General features: G+C 39.0%; 1 protein-coding gene and 1 non-coding gene across 3 annotated transcripts in view; both read left to right on the forward strand.

Annotated features, from left to right (window-relative positions):
* ADCY2 (adenylate cyclase 2) overlaps nt 1-22,313 on the forward strand; it is a 353,912-nt gene that overhangs the window by 71,873 nt on the left and 259,726 nt on the right. The window lies entirely within an intron of this gene.
* On the forward strand, nt 16,879-17,042 carry LOC118998893 (U1 spliceosomal RNA). The gene has a single exon (XR_005068977.1). It is a non-coding gene; the product is annotated as a U1 spliceosomal RNA (small nuclear RNA).

Raw genomic sequence — 22,313 nt, forward strand, 5'->3', positions numbered from 1 at the left:
ATTAAACAGAATGTATTTGAATATGCTAGACACTCAAATATTGGTTGAATGGTGTGTCTTTGTTTCTCGATAAATATTTGTTGAGCTGTTTGAAAGAAAATAGAGATATTTGATACGGCACTGTTGTTTCAGCATCTAATATTTTGCAGTAAGACTAATCTTTGGAGGCAAACAAAGACACCTCTATTTGTATAGGATTATTAAACACAATGCACTCTGATCGTATTTTCCTTTAAAGGCAGATTTCCTGGCCTGAAAAAAAAATTTGTTCTAAAAGTATGTTTATTTTTCACTGATGACACATTAGAGTAAACCAAAGGGACGATGGATTTCTTTATTATGTATGAGGGGTGTGAAAGGAAAAAACTAAGCTTTCTATATGTTCCCAACTGTCAGTCCTACAGGACATTTAGGAGCAGTCTGCCATCTACTTCAAGAGTGTTTTTAATTTTACCTTGATATTTAAGGGTGCCATTTGTATTAGAAAATGCTGGCTTAATAGGATCTTATAGAATTCAATATTCATCTTTTTTTGCAAATTCATATTTTAAAAATGCTATGTCATTATCAGGATTTGGGTAATTAAAATAGCAGAAACCATGATTAGGTTTGTGATGTAGCATCGACAATATCCTTGAAATGTAAAGGAAGTCACCATTATATTTATTATATTATCCACTTGGTTCATGAACATGGTTCATGAATATGGTCCAGTTTCAGCAAGTGGACATACATTTGAAAGAGTGACAAGGTTTATAAATAAGTCCTTATTTCTCAGGTATACTGGATTGGCTTGAACTTCATGGTTCACATGCTGGAATGAGGAGGTCATTTGTGAAAATGAGGTCAGACAGCAACCTCGAGATGTGTCTAATTTTAGCTACCATCTCACAGCTTAGTGAATCCATCAGTAAGACTCACCTTGTTTATTTTGTAAGCCAGTGCAGTCACTGTAAGAAGCTACATTTAATGAAGTTCTAAGTTCTAAGGGTCATGCTATAAGGTGAATTATTATGGTCTCTCAGTCTGTCAATGTGTGTCTTTCACCACTGATTCAGAAATGATGTAAGACTTGAATTTTTAAAAAGCACTGATCTACTGGAAGGCTGTGGTTGGAGAATGCACTACTTATGCAGTCCTTCAGAGAACACGCCACCTTTTCCATACATAAAAACTACAGTGTATTTGAAGACGGAATGCATTCCATCTTAGAAAGACCAGTCTGCTTATTGTTGTAAGTTGTTATTAACCAGAACACTGAAGACATTTCATTTCATGACTGCCATGCAAAAATGTAATAGGGTCTTCTACCAGTTAAGGTCACGGGCTGTTAAAGTTACTTTACATTAAGACAATTCTGTGCTGCTCCAGACATGACCATGGTTCTGATGTTCCCGGAGCCCAGGGAGGCAACATGGGCTGGGGGTGCCAGGCAGAAGGCACTGGAAGGTGGAAGGCAGCAGCGAGCAGGAGTTTGAGACTCAGCTGCTTCATGCACCTCCCTCAAGACATATCTCCGTGTTCCCTGTCTCTGCTCTCCTCTGAGTGGATCCTGCTCCACCTTTTCCACTTTGCCTCTGATCAGTGTGCAAAGTGCAGTTCAATTGTCCTTTACTCTAGAGGCCTAGAGGCCTCTTTGACAAGATACACTTTTAAATCTATTATAATTTCCCAAACTGTTATTCTGTGCATATGCTACTGAACTGAAAACATGAAAGTTAGTGCTTGAGAAATCTTCTAAGTGACCACTTAAAAACAAATATGCCGTTTTCAAGGTTTACTTATAGTCTAATAATACCCAACTCAAAAAAAATTTAAGGAGACATAATCCAATTTATAAGATCTGCACAATTACAAAGTTTCTGGTAGTTTATTCCAGTAACAGATATACACAGCCTTTATCAAGAAAATGGTGCCGTTGTTTCAGGGCACGGATAGACCCGAGGAAGTGATATATAGGAAGGACCTTGGGTGAAGGGTGAGCTGTAGCATTCTGCTAGGGTGGGGCTGGGGGACTGCAGCCCGACTCGCTTCCCTGCAACTTCCCAGGAACAAACTGATTTCAGATGACTGTTCCAAGCCTTGTCTCTCTCTCTCTCCACACTCTCAGCTGGTAAACTTGCATTCTCTCCTATTTCACTGGAAAGTTTTAAGCAACCCAAAGAGGTCACCACCCACCTTATCCACCTCCTCACACTTCTGTCTCGGGCCCTCCTGTGCATCATGGCCTTTGAACAGTTGGGTTTCCTGTTGTAGGCTGACTCTTCCTCTTAACCAGTTGTCATATACCCTCCTGCCTCCTAAAAGTTTCCCTTCTCAGCCACTAACATGCTGTTTCTTCCATCTTACAAAACAACAGTCTTGACCCTGTCTCCCATGAACCACCATTGCATGACTCTCTCTCCATTCATAACAAACTCCTTGAGAGAGTTGCCTGTGCTGCCTGATCGCAATTTTCCCTGGACCCAGGCCACACCACTGAGGGGATGAGGTCAGTAACGCAGTTAAGAGAGGCCAGAGGACAGCAGAGGTCACAGAGTCAGCCCATTAGGCAGGAACTGCTCTTGTCAAAATCGCTTCATCAGGGTCATCGGTAATATCCATATTGCTAAATCTAGTGGTCATTTCTTAGTCCACCTTTTACCAGGTCTGTGCCGTGCATCCCTTTTCCCCTCTGACACTTGGATAGATGGGGCCACACAACACTCTGCATCTGATCAGTGTGCGAAGTGCAGTTCAATTGTCTTTTACTCTAGAGGCCTCAGTGACCCATGTGCAGTGTTACCTTACTTTAATAATAACTGTTGCCATTTGCATATAACTGGGTGATTTACAAATATTTTCATATAAAACTCATGTTGTTGACACCATTAAAATGTTGATAATGTTGACACATATTAAAAACATTTATAAGTCTAAGAAGAATGCATAGGTACACAATGAGCAATTCTGAAAATAAACCATCAGTGGGGGAAAAATACTTGAAACTTATTTAAAAAGTAAAAAACTAATATTTTTGAAATAGAATACAGAGAGCTTTCTTAGGTTGAAAAAAGATTGAAAACTCAAGAGGAATAGCCAAAGGCGTGATGATAAAAATCATAGATAAGAAATATATATAAAAATTTATGTTCAGTCTCATCAATAATAAATGCAAACCAACATGCCAGCAACTTGACATTTTCAAAACAGAAAGAATAATCACGCAGAACAAAACAAGCTGAGTGCAGGGTGCTGCACGTCTATGGAAAGAATTTCAGCAATATTTTTTCTTAATTCTTAAAATGTGCATGTCCTTTGAAACATCAGTTCTACATCTGGTAAATTAAGGCTATAATTACACAAATATGCAAAACATGTAACTGAAACTTCATAAAAACCTAGAGAAATGCTAGATTTAAAAAAGATGTATTGGTACATTAATAAAAATTTTTGAATGAATATTTACTAACATCTTAAGTGTGATGTCACTATAAAATAATATATATATAGTTTATATATTTTGTGTTCCATATTTTATTTTAGAAAAAAAGATGAGAAGATAAATATCCAGATCATAACAGGAAAGACTTGTGGGTATTAGAGATTTTACATTGATTTACCTTCTCATTGGAATTTTCGATGCTTTGTTTAATGACTATCTATTACTATAAACATATAATAATAAAGTTGAAAACAACATTTTTATTTATTAAGGAGATTATACAATTAAAGTTGTAACTTTAAATCCAAGGTGAAAACATCTGATTTTATTAATTAAGGATGCACAGGCAATCTAGAGTTGCTAGTGACGTACTGTCTCCAGGGACAGGTGGGCATTCAAACTGTGTGCTGTCAGAATTATCCCTTCACAGTGGTGCTTTCATCAATGTAAATTATTGTACTAGGCTATTTCATATATAGATGTGTGTATATGTACAACATATACACACATATGGAGCTACACACCTCTGTGTGATGTGGTCTCCTGGATCCTCAGCCCCAACATCGAGAAAGACATTTGGGTGATAAGTACTCAGGATTCTCCCAGGATAGGAAATTTACACTATCCTAAGTGTGGTGCACTCTCAAATTGCTTCTAATCTTTCTCTCTGTCCAAGTGTGCATGCGTGCATGTGTGTGTGTTGGGTGGGAGGTGTTCACTGTTTGAGGCCCAGGTTTAGCTACCTGAGCTATTTATTGTGCGGTGACATCAGACTGGCAGGTGTGGAGAGCAGCTGATGTGGCTGGACTGTCAGGTTCCTCTTCTGTTATTCTTGATTTCTGTGTTTTTAATTGAAATTTGAAGACAAGTTCAACATTTTATTTCATGCTAAAGTAAAGACTTTAAAGACTAGAGTTGGGGAAAATTTATCATTTTTAGTGGGAAGGTATTTTACTTTTGAAAGAAGGAAGTTTGATGTGTGATTGGAGGTTCATTATTACTGTAGAGTAAGTAGGCGTTTTCATAGAATAAACTATACATAATTGATGTCAGCTCTTTTCCCTTACAACTTGTAGGAGTTGTATAATATGAATAGCTTTGGGAAGAAGCTGTCATTTAGTTAATGCGACTGTTTATGTCTTTCAGAAGTTCTTTTATCAGATATTAAATACAATTGTTTTCAAATGGGAATATTTAACTGTTCACAGTTCGCTTCAAGCTGACTCCTGTCTGTCCCCATTCACATCCACCTGCAGGGTGAGCAAGAAACAGAGCACAGGCAGACAGGGCTCTGACTGCTGCTCAGAGCAGGTGGCTGTGGTTAGGTGAATTTTGGATTAGGTGACAGGAAATACATGTAGATATGTATATATATATATATAATATACACACACATATATATGTGCACACAGAGACAATAAACTTCTCCTTTGCCAACTCTGTTGCCTCCGTCTGAAACAAAGCCACACGAAACCAAAAAGCAAATGGAAAGAACAGAAAGGTACCTTAGAGCAAATTATCACGTACCCTTGAAATGTTCTATCCAGGAAAAAACAAAACAAAGTGGCACACATATTTATCTATATTTGATAAATATAAATTCATTTTATAAGTATAAATATAAATATAAACAACCATATATGTGTGTATATACATATGTATTTAGCATCACTTTGGGGATGGAATTGCATGAGAAATGGCTGAGTGTCTTAAATCTGTGTGGTTCTGAGCAGATATGTCACCTCAGCAACATGAGTTTAGAGAAGGCATAATGGGAACACGACCTTGAGGGAAAGTGTGATGCTATTGCCTAAAAAAAAAACAAACCTGTACAATGGAAAGGCTGGTTAGCTAATCACAAAATGAGATTATGTTAAGCAGAGGCTCAAGAGCTACAGAATTATATGAAAGGAAATGCCTTAATGTGGATTGACATAGGGCAGCTGGAGGATTTACTTGGTTGATCAACAAATTATAATTTTATCTGTGTAATAACTAGAACTCTACAATATTCAAGATGTAGTCTTACATGTTCATGTTTGGTTATGAAAATAATCCAATTCGAAATGATGCTTTGTATCACATACTTACCTCATCCTGTTTATCCTTGTGTTTGTAAGAGGACCTGGGCGATCATAAGAACAACAATTAAATGAAACTGATTTTTGGTGAATCTCGTAAGGGAGCAACCTAACTCAATCTTACTTTTACTCTGAGTTACTGTTGTTTGGTTTGTTTTCATTTTGTGCATTATATACAGAAAAATGTTTCAATAATTTTGGTATATAATAGTTAAAAATAAGCAATTGATATTTTGATCTAAAGTAGATATTAAAATCACTATTTACATACTAAAGAAGTTGTAGCCATTGACATTATACTTTCAATTAAAATAAGTATATACTAGTAATTTTTATCCTTCTTTTTAAAAATTATTTTATTGTTGTTTAATTACAGTTGTCTGCATTTTCTCCCCACCACTTCCCCCCACCCCATCCAAACCCACCTCCCTCCCTTGCTTCCACCCTCCCCCTTGGTTTTGTCCATGTGTCCTTTACAGTAGTTCCTGAAAACCCTTTCCCCCATTGTCCCCTCCCCCCTCCCCTCTGGTTATTGTTAGATTGTTCTTAATTTCAATGTCTCTGGTTATATTTTGTTCGCTTTTTTCTTTTGTTGATTATGTTCCTGTTAAAGGTGAAATCATATGGTGTTTGTCTCTCACTGCCTGGTTTATTTCACTTAGCATAATACTGGTAATTTTTATCTTTCTTTCATGATTAGTAATTTCTATTTGGGATTATTTAGAATGTGCTTTTTTTATAAGCACAAATATAACTGAACAATTCATTTTGTTTTCTTTACCTGTCTCCACGTTCCTCATTGTGGTCACTTATGAAATTATAAGAAAAAACTAATGGAGCTTGTTGAGGGTACACTCCAGAGTATGAAGTGGGCTGTGCCTTGTGGGCACGCAGGTGTCATGTGGGAGATGAAATGTTGTACAGTGTGGCAGGTGCTATACTAGGGAAGGTGGAGAAGTGTGCATGCCCCCAGTCCCAGGCGCTGCCTGCCCCCCAGCAGCACCAGGTTTTGAGAGTGGGTAGGAAATCTCTGACCAGGGCGAAAGGGCATGGGGCCATCCGTGTAGGGAGGGACGGTTCTGAGCACGGAATGCAGAGAGACTCGGAGCAGTTGTGTTATGTGAATCTGTGGTCCTGAAGGGGGGGTTGTGTGGCACAGATGGCAGCCAGCAGAGTTAGGAATCTGCTCTGTACTCACAATAAATCACAGCTGTTTCTGTGATTCTGCCCATTTGCCCAAACCATATGCCAGATAAACCTGCCTCGCCATCTCTTGTTTTTCCCCGTGGCTGCCTTAGATCAGTCCTCTGCTTTCTCAGACTGAAATGCTGTGAAATACTGCACAGAGTGCCAACTGCCTTCCGCTCAGGCCCCTGCCATCCGATCTCACCAGGGCAGGGGTGATCTTTCTAAAGCCCAGGTGTGGTTAAATCACCCTCTTGCTTGCAGCCCTTCTATAGCTCCCCGTGCCCCTCATCCAGTCTGAACTTCTTGCCAAAGTATGTGACTTTCTAGATGCTTCAGCCTCTCCTCATCTCTGTGCCTTAACTCCTCCGTCCCTCCATAATACACGCCTGTGTGTGTTGGCTGTTCTTCGAATTGTTCCTGCTGTTCAAAACTGAGATGAGACTCTCACATGGGCTCAGATTTCCCCACCATAACCCATCCCAGTAAACAAGGCCTGGATCCTGTGTCCAAGGACTCCACCAGGCCTGGCAGATGGCGAGGAGGCAAAGGCGGTGAGGAGGCAGGACCAGGTTGTTTAGGCAATTACCTGATTGCTGAGAGCCTCTGAGGCTTCATTTTCAAGTCACAGTGAGCACTTGAGAAGCATTCTCATGGGTTTGCAGTGAGGTGGGAATTACCTGGAGAGCTACCAAGGTGTCAAGTGACAGAACTCAACAGAGAGTGTTAAGAACAAGAAAAAGTAAGAAGCAGATCCATTCTGAGTAGTTGTACTAGTAGTGTTGACTGAACTTCAGACAATGAGAAAAAGTAATAGATGGAAATGTTGACGCCGTCTTTGTAAACCATGCTTTTCTGGGAGACACAGGACCTGAGGAGACACTGTTGACATGCAGGAGCCAGCATGGGAGACCCGCCCATCCCAGCGGAGGCCCCCACACTCCCTTAGGGGAAATGCCTGGGTGCTTTATCTCTGCTGTCACTTCCTGTTAACTTGTTCTCCTCAACCTGCTCTGCCCTCAAGACTCAGGTAAACACACATTTTTTGCTGGCCATTTTTAGTTTGGTCTAGTCTGTGAGCTGTATTTAGGCACACGCACACACATGTTAGTCCCAGTTGCTCCTGGCATCCTTCCTGCATAGTGTTAAATGAATGCACTCTGAATAAAAGGCATTACATCTGCTGTGTGGGGACTCGTACCTCTCTTTCATTATGTGATGGAAGCTCATATATCTCCGTGTTACGAGTCTCAAATTCACTTGTTTAAGAGTCTGGCATACTCTTGTTCGCTCTGAAGATGAATAAATTAATTACTTTTGGAAATGAATACTATAACAGTCCTTAATACCTGGAATTCTGCTTTGTTCTTAGGAGTTTAACAAAATACATCGAAAAGGATAGTTGCTTTTCAATCTAAACTGAATATGTGTATGAATTTTTTAAATCTTGAAAATGACAATGTACTTTTAATCTTCATTAAAAAGATTCTTCTTAAATTGTGCAATATGTTATTTCCAGTTTAGTTAGACTATTTTTAAGTATACCTGGAAAAAACACACTGTGCCTTTTAAATTTCTCTGAAGCAGGTTCTCCTGAGTGTGCTAAATCTGAAGACTTTGACATCCTTACCTAAAAATAATTCCTGAAATAGTTATTATTTCTTCAGTTTAAGAATAGATTTAGAGACAGTTTCCATGAATTATTTAGCCAGGCAGTGGGGAGTTTTCACTCATTTCAGAAAAGGACTAATTACACAGAAGATGACTGAATTTATCAAAACATTTTCTTCAAATTCTACAAAAATATGTAGGGTAATCTGTGGTAGACACGGGGAGTCGTGTGAGAAAAATGAAGGGCTGTTGTTATTGTTGACCACAGACAGACTCCAGATTAAAATAGGGGTGGGGTGTTTAAAATGTATAAATGAAAGGTTAGAACTATCAGGGGTTGTCTCATACACTTTTATGATTTTACATTAAGTTTATGATTTGAATACAAAAAATGCAAAAGATCATGCTTTTAAAAGAGAAGAAATAAAATCACTAAGATACAGGTGACAACTTAAAAGTTATTTTTTCAGTGCATTTATACATCGATACCCTGAAAAAGACAGATATTGTAGATAGATGATATAAAGATAATGGATAGATGGTAGATATATGATAGATAGATAGACAGGTGACCTAAGTAGGTGGGTAATTAGGTAGGTAGGTAGGTGAGATAGGTAGATGTAGATGGGTACATAGATGTGTGTCAGTCAGTGGGTTCCTGTTGCAACTCTGCAGGCAGCACCGAATACGGTTGCTGCCCAGAGCATCAGAACCGATCAGAGGGCCAGGGACCGACTGTAGAGTCATGCCCATTTTGCTTTACTGGTTTTATTTCCATGTTGGTACTTGAGGAGTATACTTTGACTTGAACTTATGAAATAGCCTGTTTAAAATGGTGAGTAATATATGCATACTCCTAATGATTTATTTATATTTCATTGGTTTCAAAACACCTATCAGAGGTGATGGGGGGAGGATAGAGAAGTACCTTATTTTCCCTCCATGACTTCTCTACCACCCTTTATTTTCTTTCACTACTTAACAATACCCAAATAGTAGGAAATGGCAAAGCAGACTGAATACCAGTCTCTGCTGATAAATATAAATGTCCAAATGACATAAATGGATGTTTAATTATTTGTTAGCTAAACAGAATTGAGTCAACTGAAAGAGTAAAATTACAATTTGAGAAATTTAGGAAGACAGAACTTATTTTTAAAGGGGCTCTAATATCAGGAAAGTATATTCTAGGACTGAATGTTTTCTGTAATGTTTCCCATTTGCGAATAGGAAGAGAAACGTTTTCCAATTCATTTCGATGACTCTGGCATCAGCCTAATACTCTAACCTGATCATGATAACAGACATAATAACTACTGACAGATCTCATGGAAGTGAATGCAAAGTATTATGAGAACTATTGGCACATTTAGTCCAGTAGTATCCAAAATCTATACTATTCATGGGAGCCAACACTTGCATAGATGATGCTGTGTTCCACATGCTATCCTGAGTTCCAGTGTTAACTGGAATGCAAGCTCATAAAGTCTTGTTTTCTGTCTCGCTGGTTGGTAGCATAACAGAACCTGGAGTTGTGCCTGGCACAAGACAGAAACTAAATAAATTTCTTGAATAAATGACTCAATTTTCACAGCAACAATATGAAGTTGATGCTATTTGTATTCCCACTTTATAAAAAAGAATGTAACAGGCCCAAAGACATGAAGAAACATCCCCGAGGTCACACATTTCATGTATAAACAACTGTCTAGGGTTTCTCCTGGGAGTGCAAGGAAGGTTTGATATTGGAAACCTAGTAGTGTTGTTTACTATCTTAATCTATCAAAGGGAAAACTTACAAGGTCATTTTGGTATGTGGTCAAAAACAGCTTGGACAATCCAATTCCTAAGGGTGGGGGAGACTAATAAAATAAAAATTAAAAGAAGATTTTATTTAAGTTTTCTCTCCAAAAGCCTCAAGTGCAGACTCCAAATCCCGACAGGTGTAACATCAGAGGGATTTCCGCAAAGGTGAAGACCAAAGAAGGGTGTTTGCTCTTAGTTCCGTTGTGCTGGACCCAAACTTCAGTTGACCAGGGAGAAAATTAGTGTGTACATATGGGAAAAGATAAGGAAAAGCATCATTAATTGTGCTATTATCCATTAATCTTGATACATAATAGCTGAGTGATCATGGCCAGGTTATTCAGCCTCTCTAAATTTTATTATTAATCTCTCACTTTTGAGACCATTAATAAAACATATTGCACAACTGTGTTGTTAAAATACATTGGATAATGCGTGTAATGTGCCCCTTTTACAGTAGCTGGCAAGTAGTAAGCACTCAGTAAATGTTACTTATTTTTATTGTAACCTCCTGAGAAGCCAAAGAGACAATTGAAAACCACAAGAACTAATGGAGAGATTCTGTATGTTTGTATGTTATAAGTTCATGTATGAAGCTTAAGTGCTGTGTTATATACAAGTTCAACAAGTTAGCAAATGTAATGGGACGATAAGCCTAGTTACATTAACACTAGTCTATCTAGACTGTGTTATTCTATTAACATATTAATAAGGAAGTGCCTAGGGATAAACATGAAAGAAGTGTACAAAATAACTGGGAAGAAAACTATAAAATTTTAAGGAATGTCATAGGAGAAGATATTAATGAATTAAAAGGTAGTATATTCTCATGTATGAAGCTTCACCAGTCTAAAAATATATGTTAAATTTTTGCAATCTTTAATCTCACCTAAAATGCACCGATAAGTATGGGGGAATTAATGACATGTCACTTACTTGAATGTGGAAGAGTAATACACAAACAAGAATAACCAGCGAAGTGATATAATGAGGATCCAGAGACAGTTATTTGAATTTTTGTGGTATTAGAATGTGTGAAAGTTATAATAATTAAAAGATTAAGTTTCTGGAACAAAAATAGACAGATGGATAGAACAGAAATAGTCACAAGTATATATGTGTCATTTCAAATCATGTGGAAATGAATTGAGCCTTCAAAAAAAGTGTTACCATTTGAGGATAAAAACAGAAAATTATAATCTCTGGTGTCAGTCTTCCTATTTAGATGGCCACACAGTCTAAATTTCTCTACACATCCCTCCAAAAACATTCAGATCAGTAAAGAGACCACTTATAGCCTATTCCAGAAGCAAAACTAGAATGTTGAAATTCAATGCCTGTGTAATTTGTATGATAAAAAATACATTTTCATATACCAACTCCCCACACAGCCAGATGGGGAAACCATGCCTGAGCAGAATCAGGATGAAAGTGCACAGAAGATAGGAGAGCACAGTGGCAGACAGTCCAGGAGTAGCAGGGAAAAAAAAAGAAACAAAAATATTTAAATCGTATGTACCTACATACCTGGTCTGAACCTTGATGGGTCAGAACACTGACTAACTTGACTAATGGGTTTAAAGAACAACCTGAAGGTCACAGGAGCAGGGGTGGCAGTCTTGAAAAGACATTACTTTTTGGAGTGGTGAGAGAGAGTGTGTGTCTCTTGGCTGCGTAGTGATCAAAGGAAAAAAGAATAAAAGTGGAAATTAAGGTAGTATAGAACAAAGAATTAAAAAGTAAGAACCTTTTTTTTTGTTTTGAGAACATGCGAGATCTACTATTTTAGCAGTTTTCAAGTATGTGGTACAGGATTACAACTGTGATCACCCTACTGCACATCAGTTCCCCAGAACCTGTTCACCTTGCAACTGGAAGTTTGTGCCTTTTGACCAACTTTTCCCCAGCTGCCTCCCTCCCCAAGCAGCCACCATTCTGTTCTCTGTTTCTTTTTTTCCCTCCTCCCTGTCCCTCCCCTCTACTCTCTGTTTCTGAATTTAGCTTTCTTTAGCTTTCCACATGTAAGCAAAATTATATATGATTTGTTTTTCTATGACTTATTTCACTTAGCATAATGTCCATTCATGTTGCAAAAATACAGGATTTTATCATTGCTTATGGCTGGATAATATTTCGTTGTTTATATACGCCACATCCTTTTTATCCTTCCATCAGTTGGTGGACACTTACACTGTTCCCATATCTTGGCTCTTGTGAAAAACGCTGCGGTGACTGTGGGAGCCGATATCTGAGATCCAGATGGCGTTTGCTTGGGCCAGACCCCCCGAAGCGGGACTGCTGGATCACGTCTCAGCGCTGCTCTTAGGTCTTTGGGAGGCCTCTGTGCCGTCTCCCACAGTGCTGCGCCAGTTGACATTTCGCCAACAGTGCAGCCGCAAGGGCTGGGGATATGTAGTTAACTGTGTTACCACTGTAACATATCCAGTGATATGTTACCACTGTGGTGGCAATCGTTTTGCAACAGAAAATGTGTAAAATAAACGTGTTGGATATCATAAACATATAATGTTATATGTCAACTGTATATCCATAAAACTGGAGGAGGTAAATGATGAATTAAAAAACTCAGCACCCACTCTGCTGTCACCCCAGGTGCCAGTTATTTTTAAAAAAAACATTTTACTTTATCAGAATAGGAAGCTACATCCATTCCTGTCACATACAAATGGTATTGCTTGTTCAGAAAAATAAAAGAACATGGCCCACGGCATCTGTAGAAAACTTCTATAAGAAGAAATAAAAAACGAGAATGGAAAACCACCCAACACAGACCGTAACCCTCCCTGCAAATGGAATACACCATTTCAAGCTAATTTATATTCTTAAAGCATTTTCAGAAATATTTAAAACTTCAAATTTGAAATTTAAAAATTCAGAACAAAAGTGGTTTAAAAATGGGGAGGTATAAAATGACAATTGGTTAAACTCAGGGCAAAAACATTGAAAAAAAGATGAAAGTGCATAGGGCAGAGTAGATTTCATGAAAATATATTAAACAATATTGATGTTTGACAATAGCCAAGAATGCCAAGTTGAAAAGAAGTGAAAAGAATTAGAGAGAAAAGGGAAAGGTATAAACGATAGATAAAGAATTTCAATATGTATGTAAGTGGAGTTCCTATAAACAGAATCAATGTAATAAAAGAGATCTGATGTTTAAAAACCTAAACTAAGATAAAATAAAATAATAACTAAAATAAAAGGAAATGAATGAAGACTTGGTTCTGTACATTGAAGAGTCCACGAAGTAACTGAGAAAACTGACCTAAAATGGTCAATGCCGCTATGTTTCTGAGATGCCTCATAGATTTTTAAAGATAAGAATAAATCTTCCGGTTTTCCATACAAAGGATCCATCATTTATGGGAAAGTAAAGCAGATTAGCATTGGAATTGTCTATATTGCCGTATACAGTGAGATACCAATGGAACAATAATCGAGGAAACTCAAGGATGGATTTTACATGAGTTTGTAATTTTCTATGCAGCAAAACTCTTTCCAGATTCAAAAACTCAAGTAATACAGTATTTATGAATCCTTCCTGAGAAGTCTACTAGGGTAGTGCTCTTCAGAGGCTTATTTCACGATGAGGAGATAAGGAACTTGCTGCGGAAAGTAACTCAGCATACCACGTGCTTCTGTGGGAAAAAAACATGCTTACCCAACAAACAAAAAAGTTGTTTGAACTAAAGCATTTTTAGTGAAATAATTTCTTTAATTCTGGGCAAAGTTTCTTATCTTCTATTGTACTAATTGCCAGCCTGCAGAGCACCCTTTGGGGGGCACCATGCAAAAGGACCAAGTTCATTCTAGGAGAGATGACTGGGAAGCTTAGGCGATACCACTGATGATGTGCACTGAATATGTTGGGTTTTGCAGGGCATCCATTACTGGATTACGGATCCAGGCCATCCATATTCACCTGGAAGCACAGGTGAATATTCAGTATTTTCCTTGGATTGGTTCATTCTATAAAATAATAATAATGAAGACAATATTGTCTGTTTCCACACATTATGGACACTGTAGATGTAAGAGTGAAGTGACAGTGGAGGTAAATAGGGGAAAACAGTACCTGTACATGTTGTATTCTCTGGAAAGATAGAGGTGAGAGAATTTTTAAGTGGGAAAAGTGTTGACAAGGTCATTGAGCAGGTAAAACTCTTACACACTGATTTTGGTAGTGAAAATTCGTTCCACTACTTGCAACTTTTTAAGCTTAGTATCTACTGCACAACACATGCATCGTTTCCTACTCAGCAATTTCATTCAGTTTTAAGTCAACGTAAGTGTATAAGCATATTCATCAAAAGATATGTACATGAAAAGTTGTAGCAGTGATGGCAGCTTAAATTTGGAAATGATTTGCATGTCCATTAACAGGAAAATGACTTGAAGTGTGCTGTGCTTACACAGGAAATGTTAGACAACAAAGAGAATGAAGGAACCACGGCGATTGTACTCAACATTACAGACAAATCCAAAAAACATAACGTTGATCAGAAGAATTCAAATGTAGAGGTGTATGTGTGGTAGGATTCCATTTATACGAAGTCTAAAAAGAACCAAAATTAATGCCTTCCTCTGAAGTCAGGATAGTGGTTACTTTTGTGCCCACAGTTGTGTGGGGTGGCACAAAAGGACAGGTTTCTGGGACACCTGAAATGTTTTGTTTCTTGTTTGGGGTTCTGGTTATACCACTATGGTTGCTTTGTGAAATCCATTGTGCTGTTCAGTTAGGAATTGTGTGTTTTTGTGTGGATGTCACAATTTCATGAAAGGTTTGCAACTGGGAGGAAAGACAAAGGAGGAGACGTAAAAGGAGCTCCCTGGTTGTTGCTTGGGGGATCAATGAGAGCCGAAGGGTGTAGTTTAAAGCTGACAAAGTAAATAGCACGCGCCACGTAAGGAAAAGAAAGACTAAGGGCACCGGGGTGTGTGTGTGTGTGTGTGTGTGTGTGTGTGTGTGTGTGTGTGTAGCAGTTACCACTGAAACAAAAATGCAAACTTTTCTAAATACAAACAAATATGATGAAAAAAATCAAAGGGAACTGTTTATAGAGACAAATGACCACAGAAAATATGTCATGCACACAGTAAAATTAATATGAACCTTTTGGCCAAGTTATAACTTTGCAGTCATATCAATGAATACAAATGGGTTTAACCTACTTATAAAAAGAAAAAAAACATTTTATATTGTCTCACAAAATAATACCCGACTCTGTGCTTTTTACAAGAGACTCACTTGCAGAGATTCAGATGGGCTACGAGAGTGGGGGCCCATTCACTGTCTCCCGTTCGGCGTGCTGGACGGGCCTCGTCGCTGAGGGCTGTCTGTGATTGTGCATGTGTGAGGGTGATGTGCATGTGTGTGCCTGTTATTGTGCATGTGTGAGGGCGATGTGCATGTGTGTGCATGTTATTGTGCATGTGTGAGCACTCCCAGAGGGTCAGAGTTTGTCCTGTGTGTTTCCTGCCCCTGTTCTGGACTCAGTTGTTTCTCCAAGGAAAATAAAAGCTAGAACCATTCAAACACCAAAATAAAGGTGGTTTGGGATTATAATACAGGACAGAACAATACCCATGAATCCACGCTGATGTAAACAAATAATTTAGTGCATAAGTAAGTGGGTGAATAGTGAAATTTCTCATGCAGACAATTCTACGTAATTTGTGTAGCTAGTCTGACTTCAAGGAGGGGGGCATCATTTCTCATCCTTCGAGTGTGGGCTGTGCATGGGGACTTCCTGCCCGAGGACAGTGTGAACAGGGTGAGGGGAGAGTGACTTGGTGGTGTAGAGACCTAATGAACACAACCTTGGCCAGGTGACCGAGGTTAACATCAGCAGCCAGAAGTCACATGGCTCTTTTTAAATGTCAATTAAAGTTAAATGTTTTCTAATAATAACTAGTTTGAGAAGAAATCGAGTAGTTCTGAGGTAGGATCAAAACTAAAAAATACTATCCAGGAAACACAGTAGCTGGTAAGAGACTGTGAAGAATAGTAGTGACACAAGAGCAGATGTTTGTACCCCTCTTGTCCAAACAGAATGAGATCTGTTTTTCCTTTTTCCAATAGCAACACAATCTGAAATTCTTTAAAAGAAAAAAAATGGTGCAGGGGGTAGGAAACAAAGATTATTGGAGAGATGAGACCCACTCTGCTTTGAGCCTATTTTCAACCTGGCTGGGCCTGGAAGTCCCCATGGCCTGTGGGACCCGTGGCCTTTTGGATGGCACCTCTAGCCCTCCAGACTGGCCCACTGGCAGGAAGATTCACAGACCGGGATGGAGACGAGGGCCATGCCAGTGGCCACTCTGCAACACTCGGGCTTCCCAGCAGATGGTGGATTCACCCAGATGCAGCAACGCGTCCCTTTCTCTGCTTGGGTGGGGGAAGGGGTAACCCTCAGTAGAAGGGGCACTACTTTAAAATGATAAGTGCACCTAGAGGAGGAGCACAGGCATGGCCACGTAGCTCCCTGGAGACAGGACCAAGACAGCAGGTAAATAAAAAGCTCTCCCTGGTTCTGATGGGTCTGTGTGATGACAAAATCAAGTGTCAATCCACATTTCTTAAAAGCCAGAACTCTCAGTAAACCCCATCTCCACCCAGAGTATTGGCCTTGATTTCCCCCAGATCCGTGATGTCGTCCTGGGTACTTTTCCTCATCCTTAAAACCCTTCTCCTGAGATTTTAAAGGTGACTCAAAAGTGTGAAGTTAATTAAGTAATAGAATACTTAGTATTTTTTCTTGGTAGGGGAGATACTGTGATCGAAAAGGTGGCGTTCCCAGGGCAAAGCTGACCCACTGCACTCCGGTTGTGCCGACACTTGTGATTTCACCAAATGTGGGGAAGTTGACAGCATAATCCGTGGTAGTGGGGGACAGCCTTCATGCTCCCCTCTGGTTCTCTTAGGTGCAAAGCCAAAAACACTTTTGTCATGACTGTACATGTTTGTGTTATCACCATTTTTAAGCTCATGACTTGCTGTTTATTACTAACTCTTTTTATGTTAAAAGTCCTTGTAAAATAGAAAAATAGTAATTAAAGTGCATCACAATGAATGCACACATAAAGTGAATAGGTATAGGGGACAGTGAGAAACCAATCATCGGTGTTCCTATTTCTCTTTACTTTTTGTGGTGGTTATTAATTTGTGTGGTCTTCAAAGTATGCCAGGCTTCACGCTTAAGTCAGGTCAGTTCAATAACTGCATGCTGGTATAGGGTGGACCTCACAGTCGGGCAAGGAGAGTATTAGGGTACTGACTCTGGCACCAGACTCCCCGAGTTTCAGCCCACGCTTTGCCACCAGTTGTTAGGGTGGACCTAGGTAAGGCACTTCCTGTTTGTGACTTGGTGTCCTTACCCATCAGATGACTCCACCTCAGTTATGTTGGCTAGCTGATGATTATTAACAAGAAGAGGAAGGGCGCATGGTGCCCCGGTGCTCCGAGGAGTGTGTTGGAGTTGAGTACTGTGGCAGGAGGTTGTGTAAATCAAGTACCGAAAACCTCACTGAGCCAATGCAGATCACAGTCATTCATTCGTTCTGCTCCAGGATATGCATTCTTCCTTTTGAGATTTTTCTCTTTCGAGCTGAGAAAACAAACAAAGAAAGGCATTTAGAAGTTGGGGTCTGTGGTGTTAAGAGCCCATTGTAGGAACACATGGCCCCACGGGGGGCTGATTTATGTCGATGTTGAATACACAAGTATAAAATAGAGTCTCAAAACAATATTTGTTTTTAGATGAATAATTCACTCATTTTCCCTGCATGAGTTTTTTCTCATCTGAAGCACTGGCCTTTCAAATTAAATAAATATAATGTTTCAAAAGAATATGGGCATGAATATTCATAAAGACCAAAACAGTGAGTATAAATAAGAGCCCTATTACATAACATTTTATTTTATTATTTTTGAGGACCTTTCTATGTTTTTTTCTTTACACTTCTAAACTGATGTTCTTCAAAGTGATTTTTCAGGACAGGATTTCTTCTAGGCAACCTACCTGTTTTTGAGGTAGTGATACTTGTTTTCCAAACAGTTTTCATACAACATTGTCTCTCTTTACATGCATAGATATGAGGTGCTACTTGCTTTCAGCACAGCCCAATAGTCTTAGATTCTGCCTAGCGCGGTGTCAAGCCCTCAATAAAGTACTTGCCTAAATAACTGGAAGAATGCAAAAAAAAAAAAAAGAAAATCAAGTGAAATAAGATAAGATCATGAATGCTGAGAATGTAGCTCATTCATGTGCAAAGTATGGCAGAGTATTTTTAGGTGTTTCTATGTATGTGCCAGTAATTTAAAAGTTAAAAACACAGACATGCAAAATGCGTGTTATTAGATGCTGAGACCACAAGCAGTGAAAGTCACCTTATCCCAGCTCTTTAAGGGCTGGTGGTTTAAACTGAAGGTAGAATGAAGTAACTAACATTTGAACATAAAGACAAAGATCAATAAAAATTAAGAGTGGTTATTTTTGCCCAAACAGTTGGTTTAAAAGGAGCCAGTACACTGTGATAATTAATTCTGTGAATGGAGTTGTCAGGGTAGCCTTATTATGACTAACCTCTGAGCTTATTGACAGTAGGAGAACATTGTTGGTCATTGTCTAAAATTAGCCACCCAAGGATGTGCCTGTTTGTCTTAGAACACGTGCCTTCATAATAAACGCTGACTTAATGGTAGTGTATTGTATAATATAAATCAGAACGTTCATGAAAGTGAAGGTAATTGCAGTAGGAAAGATTAAACATGTGGTGTGTTGTTGTTGTCTGTCCAATATGCCCTTGTCAAGTTTGAGGGCTGGGAGGTTCTCCACCTGAAGGGTGGGCTTGTGCCCTTCTGGGGCACACAGAAGGGGGGCCATTGAGAGGTGAAAAGGTTCGTGGAGTCACTTTTGTAAAAATCTCAGGTCAAAAAATAGAAAACTATTTACCACCTTCTGAAAAAAGTGATTCAAAAATCACAGTGCATATTATTTTCTCCTCGTCACATAGCTAGAAAACATGAGTAGATATTTTCTAATAAACATTATTTTGCCTGATTGCTTCTATTTAAATGGACTTGTGTTTTTTCTTTTGCGTTTGATGAGAAAAATAATTTTTAAGAGAAAGGACTCCCTGGTGTTAGAATGATCTGTTTTAAAAGGGCAGATGGATTCTCAAGGCTCTTTTTATTTTGAATAATTCAGACCTCATGCACTGAGAGACACTCACCTCGTGTAGCTCCATTAACCTTCAGGGATTATGGTGAATCGATATGTTAGCTTTAGCAGAAGATCATAGCTTATTTTTATGCTGCTTTATGACTTAAAAAAAAAACCCTCAGCACCTGGCTTTTCCCAATTGTAAAATAAGAAAATACTTGTCAGTGAATCTCGTTTGTAATGTGTTTTGAGATAGAGAAAATATCGATTTTAGGTTGGTGACATTCTTCCTATGTACTGAAAGATATTTCTGGGAGCAGTTCACCTTTTCTCAGTTCTGCTGTTCTTTCTAAAGACTATCATGCAGTTCAAAGATTTTGTGGAGCCTGGACATTTTGGTAAACGGCTCTCTTAGCACCCGTGCTTACTCTTTATTTAGCCAGGGGGTCAATGTTTTACTGGAGCCCTGTTATGATTCCTTGCCTGTCCCAAAGGAAAACCTGACTTCAGTTAGGTTTTCATTACAGAGCACATCACTTCTGAAACCAGCGGTTGTATTAGTCAGGTTTCTGCTCTGGTGATGCTGACTAGCAAGCAACCCTCATATCCAAGTGGCCTATAGAAATAATAACACAATTCATATCTCATGCTCACTCGTCTACAGGCTGGATGAATTTCTCTGTTAGCCCTACCTGGGCTCAGAGAGTAGGGCAGATTTCTGCTTTGGGGTTGGGTTCACATTTGCTTAAATACAGACCCAGTAAAAGGAGATGTATCTTTCTGGACCATAGTGTTCTCTGGGTGGAATACCGAAACTAGAAGAGGGCAGGCAGAAATACATTGAGTCTCTTAAAGCCTGCGCTCTGAACTCTCATGCTGTCACTTCAGCCTGCATTGCGTGGCTCAAAGTCAGTTTCATGGCCAATCCAAAATCAGTGGGGTAAGGACACACAATGTCATCTGCTGATTTTCCCGGCAAGGGTAAGGAGACAAGAAAGAATTGTGGACAGATACTATATTCCACAGTATCTTCTTTCTACATTAGGAAACTGTCCCTAACTGAGGAAAATCTAAATAATTCTTTTACATTCTCAGTCTGTCCATGTGACCACCGTTGAAAACAAGTCTTTAAAAGTCTGAATAGATACTCTTGGAAACAGGATTGTGAGAACACTGTATTATTTTTCCAGGCCCAAGGAACATGATTTAAATGCTTTAACAATGAGGACCGTAGCCCCCATTCAGACATAGTAGTTTGTTAACTATTGGTGGAAAGTTTACAGATTTGTAACTCTAGACAAATCAGACTTGTCGACAGACCCTGCAGTAGTTTTGTGGGTATTATGGGAAAAAAGGAGGCAAGGGAAGTAAATGGACAAGTTTGGAGATTGACCTTTACACCAAGTGATTTCAGGTGTCGTAGAAACAGGGACCTTGTATTATCCATGACAGCTAATGAAATGCCTTATGTATGTAGTGTAGAGTTAAAACAAACACTGGTGGATACAAGGACACATAAATGGTGACTGCAGAAAGGAAGATGACACATAAATAAAGACTCAGAAGGAGGAGGAGAGGCTGTGAAAAGGAAACAAACTGCACTAGTCATCACCTGGCTCTGAGCAGGGCGGAGAGCTCGGGGTAGAAAGAGGGCTGGGGAAGACTGTAAGCTGCCTATCATTCTTTATTATCCTACTATTGTCTTTGTAAGGCTTTCAAAAATGTATGACATACCTCCTACTTATTTTAGATTAGAAAAAGGCACAGTGAGAGTTATTGTTTTACTTCTAATTCTGAATAACGTTTTCATCATGAATCTTTCTCACTCAGGATAACATTTTCAGAAGAAGAATGAAAGGCACCCAGTGATTCATGTTTCATCATTAAGATTTTGGAGCCCAGGCTTTCCATCAAAGAACATAATATGTATTCTTTCACTTAATAATATAATATTTAAAGAAATGATTTTAACTTCTGTGCAGATGGGGTTGATATCTTGACCAAAGATAACTGTACAAGAAAGAGAAAATCTTAATCAATCACTCACTGACTCATCAAGGTGTCCTTGAGTTTGTGTCTTCAACCGTGGTCATAAAGGCTGTTTTGAAGTAGCATAGAGTTAATTTTCAAGAATTTCTAAGTATGTTTTTCGTAGTAAGAAAGGTAGGGTTCTACTTGAGCTATTCACATATTGAAAAAGGGAGCATTTGATGACAATTTAGTTCCCTCCTCTGAAGCAAATGCTCCTGATCTGTAAAATGGAAGGAGCAGAAAGGGGAAATGATTGCTTGGAGGGCAATGTGTGAAACGGCCCAGGCATCACATGTCTTCAGGAATCGGTGGTCTGGCCGTTTTTGCTGACTTAGTAGAAACGATGGCATGGCGGTGGGGATTGCACATGTGTGCAGGGCCAAGCTCATGCCCTTGAGTTACACGCCACTGTGCTCATGCCTCTAATCTGTCAGCTTCCTCGAACTTCCCTGCTTATAGCGTTCAAGTGTAATTGCACCTAAAATGTTTCATTCCTTTATTTCCTCAGCAAATATTTGTTGAGGATCTTTTATGTGCCATACTATTCTCAGATCCACGTATGGCACATACATGGGATAGTATGTCCTTGTTCCCATGGAGTTTATATAGGAAAAGATAGAAAAATATAAAAATAAACAATCTAATTCCAATAACAATATTGAACATTTAAAACAGACTGACTAGCTAGAATGAATGGGAGACCAGTGGGATTCAGTTCTCTGTGGAAAAGGTATTTGAGTTATGGGCCTTGAATGACAAGAAGGCAGCCACGGAGAGATCAGAGGAAGAACATTTAGGGCAGAAGAATAGCCAGTGCAAATGTCCTGAGGTTGTTCAAGGAATATCAAGAAGGTCAGTGTGAAAGGAATATGAACAGGATTATGTGAGTTGGTGAGATACAAAATTAGAGACAATACCAGCCAGGGCCAGATGATGAGGAACCGTAATCAGCATGATAAAGACTTTGAATTTTTTCCTCAGTGTTATTGA

The sequence above is a fragment of the Sturnira hondurensis genome, unplaced genomic scaffold (genome assembly GCF_014824575.4).
Source record: "Sturnira hondurensis isolate 20B ecotype Veracruz unplaced genomic scaffold, ASM1482457v3 Scaffold0014384, whole genome shotgun sequence".
Classification (NCBI taxonomy): domain Eukaryota; kingdom Metazoa; phylum Chordata; class Mammalia; order Chiroptera; family Phyllostomidae; genus Sturnira; species Sturnira hondurensis.